Below are 10023 nucleotides of genomic sequence, written 5' to 3'. Positions count from 1 at the left end.
CACCATGGCTTGCAGCTACCCCCAGTGAGCCTGTGCCCTGTCCTGTAAACGTGATGTGAGACTTAAGACCATCATTTCTTGACTCAGAGATGAAAGTTTTACCAAACAAGCCTTCAAGAGGTAACAAATACATTTTCTTGCTTCTGAAGAAAATATACTTAAAAAAAAAAAAAAAAACTACTGTTGATGTAATTTGATAAAGCCCTCAATGCAGGTAAAATAAATTAAAATAATATTTTTTCATTTTTTTTAAAAGAAGGCACATTTCTATTTTCCCTCAACTTTCTCTCTAACAGCCACATGCAAGCTTAAAATTAAAATTTGTTCCCTTCCTGATTTTCTCTCTGTATTATGCAGGTCGCTAATGAGTACCAGGCTGCTGGCATTGCTTTATTTATTTATTAGAAAGAGAAGAGCAGTGAAGCATTTAAAACAGTCATATACAAGGAGCCATAAAATTTTTTGCAGTGACACACAGTGAGACAGAAATAAAGTTGGGTCAAGACACAGGTCTACTGAACTCCATAAACCGCTCATTTCATCCGGATGGAAAACTTTGAGCATTTTCTTTACAGCATTTCACTGACAAGCCAAAAGACTTTAAGTTATTAAACCAGCGTTAAGTTCATAAAAATGACTCGGTTGCTAAAGCTGCATAACGTCAGTAAGAGTTGCAGTGACCGTGGTCCACACGAACCCAAGTGGGGAAGGCACAAATGGTTGAGGGGAGCTCTTCTTCCTGGGTGCTACTGGTTTGTTTGGAAGAATATTAAAATTAAAAAATTGCAGATGAGGCTAGGTTCAGTATTTCTTGGGGCATGGAGGTGTGTGGTTCCTTGAAGTTTTTCCTTTTACTTTCTGTCAGCCACTCTGGATTTATCAACCCAATATATCTGCGTGTGGTATATCACAATGGCAAAGGAGTTGCAAATGATGTGAGATGCTACCATGTTATTATTCTTCTGTTCAGAGAGCAAAAGAATGGGAAAAAATGGATTGTGTTGGACCTACTTTTAAGCAAGAGAATTAGTCATTCCTTGGGTTACATTAACTGCCTTAGGAGGAAAAGACAATTGTCATATTTTGCATTATTTTATTTAAAATAATAAACACAAATATAATAAAAAGCTAACTGTAGGTATTTGCTGGATATGTCTGGTCCTATTCGGGGGCTTTATCTGGCAGCTCTGGCCTCACAGCCTGGTCTTTTTCACAAGAAATGTCAGCAGAGTCTCTGAATTAATGGACTGTGAAGTGCTTAGAAACATACCGTTTCAGAAAAGTGTACTGCAAGGATGTGACACTAATGGGAGGTGACCCATGGGTTTATGACAAAATAGCCCGATGTAACAAAAAAAAAATACACTTCTATACACAGGAGCTTTGAACCACGCAACGCGCAATGGAGTGGGAGTATAAGTGGGAGGCAGTATAGGTGAACCCCGATCAGCAGAAAGATTTTCAAATTATTTTGTTATCCCTGGTTTCGTTTTCGTCAGGAGAAGGGAGCTGCAAACTCCCGGCTGAGGAACAGGAAACGTGCAGGGCTCCATTTTAATTGGGTAATCGGGGAAAGAAAGTTAGTAGCATTTGCGAGCAATGTCACATGAAGCTAAGTGGCAAATTCCTGGATTTGCTTACATGGATTTGTTTTCTTTTAATTTTGCTGCTTCCAAAAAAAATAAAAAATAATAAAAAAAATGCAATGCAACTCCTTCAATCTTTTTGCAATTCTGCATGGTTGAACATTTGAAATGAGTTTGTGTATCACCCCCAGGCATTGATTCAGACTTGATTGGGGCAAAGCAGACTCCATGTGCTTATTTTTATACACGTCATTTGGGAAGTTATATAGCCAAGGGAACAGAAAATGTGTTGCTCCACTGCCAAATTATCACATATCCCTCGATCAAAACGGGAGGTGATCCTAATCAACAAGTTGTGCGACCTTAGTGCAGTGGCAATGTCAGGTCAGCTCGGGAAAGTGAAGAGACAGCTCTAAATACAAATAAAAAGAAGGAGAGAGGCAGGAAGAAAGAAAGGAACAACCAACAATCCTTATAATTATCATCATCTGCTGCTTTTCCCTCTTCTGGCAAAGAAACACTCCATCCATTTGCAGAAATCGCCCGCGGAAACGTTACATCAAAACTAATCACAACGATTAAAATCAGCTTTTCTGTGCAAGAGGAGAGTAAAAAGCAAGTTGGAGGCTGGAATGAGACTGTTTTTTCCACACACACACACACACACAAAAAAAAAAAAAAAATCCGAAAAAAAAATACACGCAAAATATATATATATCTATATGCACGTTTCGAGGAGATCAATTTTATGCCCGTGTGATCAGTTAATTTAATTTAACTTTTATTTCGGAGATTGATTCAGACTGGAGGTAGAGACATGAGCTAATTGTATCCTGATCCTTGCCTTGAGGGGTTTCAAAGCCCTGGAGCAACTATTCTCTGTATTTTGCTCTGTCTACCTTAGCCAAGCTATTGCATTTCTCTCTGGTGTAGCGAGGAGAGCAGACCGCTGCCGGGAGAGAGAGAAATATCGGAAGTGTGAGTTTGGGGGGGGGGGGGGGGGGGGTTGGGGAAAGGGGGAGAAAAAAAAAAAAAAAAAAAGGGTGGGAAAAAAAAAAAAAAAAAAAACTAGAGGGACAGAGTTTGGCGGCTCCGCTGTTCCAGGTAAGGGCTGCTCGGGCTTGTTGTTGTTTGCGGCGGAGGGAGCCGCTCGCTTCCACGCATGTGCCGGGCACCCCGCGCGGGGACGCGGCCGCCCTCGCCCGCCGCGCTCCCCCGCGCAACCCGCGCCCCCGCGCAGCGCCGCGGGGAGGCGGGGAAGGGAAGGGAGGGAGGGAAGGGGGAAGGAGGGAGGGAAGGGAGGGAGGAGGACGGGTGGTGGGGGCTCCTCCTTTCCCCGCCGCCCCTCCAAGGTGTGTGCGTGTGGTGAGGGGGGGGGGTGTTGAATGGGATCGGTCCGTGTTTGCGCGCGGGGGGTGCGCGCCTCGCATTGTTCTGCGGCGGGCTGCGGGAGGGGGCCGCCATTGTGTGTGCGGGTGGGAGCTGCGGGCACCTTCCCCTCACGCAGCCCCTCCGGAGCACTCTCCCCCCCCGCCTCCCCCGCGGCGCCCTTTGTTGCCGGGGCGGCGGAGGGAGGGCGGCCCCGCGGCCATTTCCCCCCTGCGCGGCTCCGGAGCCCGTTCTCCGCGGGCCCCGAGGGGGCTGAGGCGCCGCCGCCGCCTGAGGGGGCTGAGGCGCCCGCGACCGTTGGCGGTTGAGGCGCCGCGACCGTTGCCGCGGGGCGCTGAGGGGGCTGAGGCGCCGCCGCCGTTGGCGGCTGAGGCGCCGCGGGGCCGGCCGTTGTGCCCCCCTCCTCAGAAAAATAAAAATAAATAAAAAAGCCGCCCGCCGCCTGTTTTCAATCAGCGAGATACAAGTTTATTCCAGAATGCCCCGCGGGCACCCAGCGTGCTGGGATTGTTGGGGAAAAATTAAAAATGGGCGAAGCGGGGCAGGGCGACCCCTTCCCCCGGCCCCCGAGGCACGGAGCCTCCCCGCTGCACCTCGGGCGTTGTTATTTTCCTTCCTCGTTTTATTTTTTCTCTCCAAACGCAACTTTTCCGCCTTAATCCCTCCCTCGCCGGCCGCCGGGGGAGAGCGAGCCCGCGGGGAGACGGGGTAGGGGTTAATCCGAGGGAGTCGGTGCCTTGGCCGGGGGAGGAAAGAAAAAGGAGGAAAAAAAAAAAAAAAAAAAAAAGTGGAACTTTAATTGATGCCGATTGGGTTAAGCTGCTCCCGCACGAGGATGCTCGCGAAGTAGTTGGGAGGCACTTGGCGAAACTTCCCCTCGCGCGTTCAAAATGACTGCGGTGGCTGTGGTGTATTGGAGAGGCACCGGGCGGAGCGGCGGAGCACACACTAGAGGTCCCTCTCCTAGCTGTCACAGCCAGGGTGTGCTCAGGTTGGGTTTTTTCTTTTCTTTTTTTATTTTTTCTTTTTTCCTTTTTTTTTTTTTTGTCTCCGTGTTTCTCTGCTGGAACGACGCGGGCAGTGCTGCTGACACCCATCGCGGATGCGTTATGCGGGGTGAGGGGAGGCAGGCCCTGCCCGGCCTGTTGGCGTGCGCTGCCCCGAGCCCTGCCAAACGCACCCGGACGGACCCCGGCCCGCGCGGAGCTGGGTGAGGTCTCCCTGCGGAAAGCCCTTCGTGGCAGAAAGCCTCGCAGGCCGTCGCCGTGGGGGGCCGAGGACCAAATTTCACCCCGGGTTTTCTCGTGTGAATCCCGCTCTGGAGTTAAAGAGCGGAAAACTTGGATGAGGGATTCAGGCTACGGTTCACGGTTTTTGGAAGACAAATATGCAAGCCAGTGAAAAGATGAGTGTTAAGATTATAAAGAGCCAGGAGAGGTGATAGAGGTGACCACAAACAACTCATCCCAAGCAATTTTCATATCCCGAGCGTGTTACAGAACTAACTCGTCCCCCCAGCCTTCACGTATTACAAGCAGTATTATCACCATTTTACGGATGGAGAAACTGAGAAGTAAAAAGAAGGTCACTGACTTGCCTAAAGCCATATAGCAAATAAACGATAGATCTGGAATCAGCTAGGACAGATTTAGATCTCTTGCGGATTTGCACTGTTGTAACCGTTGATTTCAGGAGAATTCTTCTGGATTTGAGCCAGGTTCAGACCTTAGGTGTTGCTCTGTCCCTTAGAAACCGCCTCCATTTAAATTCCATTTTGAACACGACCGAATTAGACGCGAGAATTTAGGGAGGGTATTTTGCGTACATCTCATTTTCAAAAGACAATTTACTGCAAAACTTTGGGACTGTGTTGGCTCTGGATTCTTTCTGTTCTTTTCGCTACAATTTCATCTGTCACATCAGCATAGTTCCCTAGTTGGTTTTTGGTATTGTTTCTTTAATGAACAATTTCCTCATGTCTAGTGCAGCTTTTGTTGCTGGCTTCTGAGAAGCGCCACTTGCCAGATGTCTCCGAATGAAGCCTTCGGTTTTAGGCTGGAACAACCTGAGAACAAACGATTCTGCATGAGGCAGGCTTCCACTCATTGTGGGTCTTACTCACATAAAAATGAAAAATCGCATGACTATCGTGAATAGGAAAGCCAGCCCCTCATACTGGAAAGGCTGCATGTAGAAGAACCGCACACAGAGGCTTTTTATTGGATTATGTTAAGTTAATGTATGGAGAAAATGTGTCGTGAAAGGAAATACTCACTGATCATAACAAATGTGAGGACATTATTCAAAGTGGGGTCTCTCACAATTAACGAAATATCATATCTGCTAGTCACAGTTGGGCACAATTTCGCATAAGCCCAGCTGGGAAGGAAAGATATTTCTGCTTTCTGTAGTCTAGCTACTTTAGAAACATTTTCAGGATACTGTAAAACAGACACAGATGTGCAGATTGTGATTATGGTGCTTTGCTGTTCATTTATTAATGTGTGCTGGTATGTACAAATCACGGCCACTAAAACACCATGTAAAGTTCCTGCTTTGGTGTAACTAGTCATCAGCTGGACTCAGGAGGATGCTGATGCTTCGGGGAGCTGATAGTCGCCCAGTGTTGCTAACACTCCTGCAGTGAGGGTCCCACCTTGATGCATGGGGAAGAGGGCACAGAACACGGGTGAAATTAAGAGTATTCCCCCTCCCCAAACTTTGGCCTTATATGTTCATGAAATTAAAAGTATTTAGGTGGGAACTAGCCCCACAGGAGGCGTGCAAATTGTTTAAGACTGTGCATTGCTTCACTGGCTGAGCTGAGCTTTAAATTCCAGAGCTTTAGCCCCCTTTTTCACGTTCTGTGCAGTAAACTTCTGTGCCTCACTGGCAATATGTGTTCAGCTCTGCACTGGTACCAGAAGAAAAATAATGTTGATCAGAAGCAAATTTTAGCAGAGATGCCTGCTGTTACTTATTTTGGACACTTTTACACTGCTGCAGTGGAGCCAAGTTGGATCTCCTTCCAGGAAACAAATTTAGTTAGTTGTTTCTTTCTTTTTTTTTTTCCTTTTTTTTTTTTTTTTTCCTGACAGAAACATAACTCTTACTTTAAATGGAATCTCTTCTGTTGGCCTGCATTGTACTTATGTTTTCTTTTTACAGCCTGGATAAATTTCGTCTCTGGTATAGTTCCATCAACTTCTGTGTTGTTTTACAAAGAATTTAATTTGCCTTACTGTGCTAAAATACAGATTTCTGTTGTCCTACTTTCTGGAGAATACAGTTGTTATTTTCTTCAGATTGAAAGTGAATAATATAAAATGCAAATCTTCATTTTTATTTTGTCCATTTTACTGCTGGTGCAGGCAGAGGTACCTCTTCTTTCCCTACTTCTCTGGTAAATGATGTTGAACATATTTATACGCTTAGAAAATGTGTATGGTGGGGGGAGGCAGTAAATACTATTTCTAGCTGGTAATACCTTGAGCATTTTTTAAATATACGTGAAAGCCATGAGCACATTCCACGTTGATGATGTACATCGTAGTTTTAATAATCTTGGGTTGTCTGCCGTGAATTTTAATCAAGCTTTTGATGCAGAAATCCAATCATCCCCTACCCAACTGAACCAAAGTGGGTGCCGATGCATGTTCAGTCGCTTTCAGCCCGTGTTTATGAAATAAATGGCTCACCTGATAACCTTCTCCTGATAGCTGCTCGTGGGCTGCATCCCCCAGCTGGCAAAGAAAGCTGCCAGTTTGATGTGGTTGGCAGGTTAGCACAAATGCGGCTTTGCAGGTGGTTTGTTTGTAGCCGAAGTCTACAGGTGAGGGATACAGACCTTAGAAGTGCTTGCTGGGGCAGAGGACAACTCATCCTGACAATTTATTCAGTGGCTTTTGCACAACTATTTTTTTTTCCTTGCCCGATGCACTCGCACTGCGTAAGTGGGAAAATAAAATAAAAATAGCACTTCACTAGAGGGCTATCCCCTGTGATAGGGAAGGAGCTCTGTCTCACCTAGGCTTTTTGCTTGTGGTTCCCAAGGGAGACCTGTACAATGGCAGTCATTCCCCCTCAGCCAGCTCTGGTAGCCCCAGACCTTTATTTTCACCCCACTCCTGGCTCGGGGTGAGTATGGTGGCCGCTGTCAAACACGCAGCTGGTGTGGGGACAAAACTGTCTCCTACTGCTATAGCAAGATTTGCCAGGCTTCATCTGTCATAGCCTTTAGTTCTCCTGAAAGAACTGTGAAATCCCACTGTGGTTTGGCTGGGCAGAAATGATGGGAGGTTGTCCCAGGCCAGGCATTTCCAGCAGGCATGAAGAAATATTCCTACTTCTGTGTAAGGCACGGGTGAAGCAATCTAGAGAAGGGTGTGCAGCTCACAGCATCCATCCTGGAGAACGATGAACTTAAGCTGGAACCAGAGCTAGAAGGATGACCAGGGAGCGGAGTATCTGTCTTGTAAAAAGAGGTGCAAGGGTGCTTGAATGTCCACGTCAGCAAAACAGTCTAGAAAGAGGTACGAGCATTCTCTGTAAGTATACATAGGTAGTAAATCCCAGAGAGAAAAGAACTATCTGCTCAATCTAAGTGACAATAAATGTGGCCCTGGTTAATGTTTGTGTCCAAGAACACTTTCTGATACAATATCTAGAAAATGCAGTTTAAAGTGAGATACCTTTAATTTGGTAATATTCGGCTTTGGGCATGTCTTCAAAGCCTCAATTACTTGGAGAATATTTACAAAGAAGCCAGTCCTTTATCTTGGTGAGCTTACCTAAACCGACCCAATAGGCTATGGCTGACTAAGGATTCTTTTGTCAGCATTTCTGTCAGTGGAAAAAAGTTTACTTTTCCTAAGCAAAAAATACATTTTAATTAAAAAAAAAAAATCACATCTGTCAAAAAGCAATTTGGGATTCTGTTACAAAACTGAAACCAGATCTTTCTCACAACTGGAAGCCACTATTTATTTTGAATTTTAATTAAATAGAAATATGAAAAAGACCATCTGACAGAAAAAATAATCTAAAAAATCATCTGAATTTTTCACAGGAAAAAATCCTCAGTCAATGCCTGTTGTTCTGATCAGTGAAAATGTTGCGTGTATTTGTCAGTGAGAAGAATTTCTGATTTGCCCTGTAGATATATCCTTCATTTCTTCTCTGTTCCAGCTGCAAAACTATTTCTTTTTCTATAGTAATTTTTTTTTTCTTCAAGTCAAACCCTTCATGCTTATTGTTTTCCTCTGACTTGTTTAGTAACATTCATTTTATCATGAGTTTGCTTGCTCAACTCACTCACTTCCACATGAGTTGGACTCAGTGATACTCTCAGGACCTTTCCAGCTTGGGATGTTCTCTTATTCTATCATTTATTTTCATCATACTGTATAACAAGGAGAGGAAAGAAGAAAGAAGTGTGCTCAGAGAGCCTTTTTCTTTTCCTCACCTTCTTACAAACACCTAAAAACATCCTCCTCATCCGATCGCCTGGCAAACTTTCTACACACTAGTTCACTTGCGTACCCAGCTCAGAAGTCCTGCTGGGGCAGGACCACCTCTCCTGCTGTAGCAGAGCACTGCAGGTGTTCAACAAGGAATTAACAAGAGCTCCTGCTATCAGTGCTGCCGGGGGAGCAGGGGGAAGAGAGGAGAGGCAGACACTGAGACCATATCAATAACCGTTGGAAACCAAAGTGTTCAGGGGCTGTTAAAATTGCTCAAAGATAAGGCAAAGTGCCCTTATGAAATGGGAACAGTGTTATTTCCCTGTGTGAGCTGTACGTGGAGGTGGCATTAGATGGAAGAGGAGCGGTGCGTATCGTGCCTTACAAAGGGAACGCAGGCCCACCATCGCGATCAGGGGATGGAGGTAGGAGTGCTATGGTCGCCAGGCCCAGAGGAAGGAGTGAAGCGGGCTCTTTAGCTAAAAAGCTGATGCCCATCTCCCTAAGGCTTACTTCTTTCCAGGCAGCCCAAGGGGCTAGCCTAGAGGTTTAGTTAAGGTGTCTTACTGAGAGAGATTGACGGTCTGACCATTCAGCATCAGGGACCAGTGCTGAGTAGTTATCAGAAATGATGGTTGTAAGTTTTGTAACCATTCGTGTACCCATTATACAAAACATTTTTCTAAACCCTGAAGAGAGATACTCCCAGCACTAAGGATTACTCACACAGCGTAAGCACAGGCCTTCCTAGCTTGCCACCAACAGGCAAATTTGACACCATTTATACACAGCAGCCTGATTTGGTCTAAATGGTGTGGCAGGAAAGGGGTTAGACAGGCTCGCAGTCTGTATTTGACGGGGCTTTGTGGTACCAAGACAGTTTGGGGTTCCTGGAGGCAAAATGAGGACGTGATTTTGGCTATTAGCAGAACTGAATCGCTAAGGCTGCTGATGCTGTTCTGAGGAACAGGCTTCCTGAGAAGTGTGTGGGCAGCAGTGCTCCTCTTTTGGGGACATATGAGAAAGCAGCTGCAGTTCTTGCTGGGGCTTCTGCACTCGGGCAGGTGAGACTCAATTGGGAACGAGAAGAGTTAGCTCTTTCTCAGGAAAGGAGGTGGTTCTTTCAGGGCAAAACTGTAGCTTTGAAGAAGTATGTTCTCTAGCCCCAAAATCTTCTGTATTTATTGCTGGCTATATATAATCATTCCTTTTTTCCTTAATCTCATTGAACCATTTACATCAATATCCTGCAACTGAGAGTTACATGGGTTGCTTAGAGATAAGCTGGAGAGTGATATCCTTACCCATTTATAAGCTAATGCCTTTTTAAATTCCATTAGGTGCCCTCTTGTTTTATGAAGGGCATCTGATTTCTCCTTCACACCATTCATTATTTTATATACCTCAATTCTATCATCTTTTACTGTTTTCCTTTCTAAATGAAATAGTTCTGGTCTTAATCTTTTTGTTTAGAAATACCCCCACATGTCTTTAATCATTTTTGTTGCCTCCGGCTATCTAGTGCAGCTATCTAGCACTCCCATCATTGCGTCTCACTGGATCTTTTAAAGCTAGTTCCAAAGTCA

General features: G+C 45.3%; 1 protein-coding gene across 1 annotated transcript in view; it reads left to right on the top strand.

Annotated features, from left to right (window-relative positions):
• The first annotated feature begins 2539 nt into the window (after positions 1 to 2539).
• KCTD1 (potassium channel tetramerization domain containing 1) overlaps positions 2540 to 10023 on the top strand; it is a 97797-nt gene continuing 90313 nt past the window's right edge. The window contains exon 1 of the mRNA XM_035317482.1: positions 2540 to 2564. The gene's annotated coding sequence lies outside the window, so the exon portion shown is untranslated. The remainder of the gene's footprint in view (positions 2565 to 10023) is intronic.

Source organism: Oxyura jamaicensis, chromosome 2 (genome assembly GCF_011077185.1).
Source record: "Oxyura jamaicensis isolate SHBP4307 breed ruddy duck chromosome 2, BPBGC_Ojam_1.0, whole genome shotgun sequence".
NCBI classification, from domain to species: domain Eukaryota; kingdom Metazoa; phylum Chordata; class Aves; order Anseriformes; family Anatidae; genus Oxyura; species Oxyura jamaicensis.
Note: the sequence above shows the minus strand (reverse complement) of the source record. Positions and strands in the feature narration are given on the sequence as shown.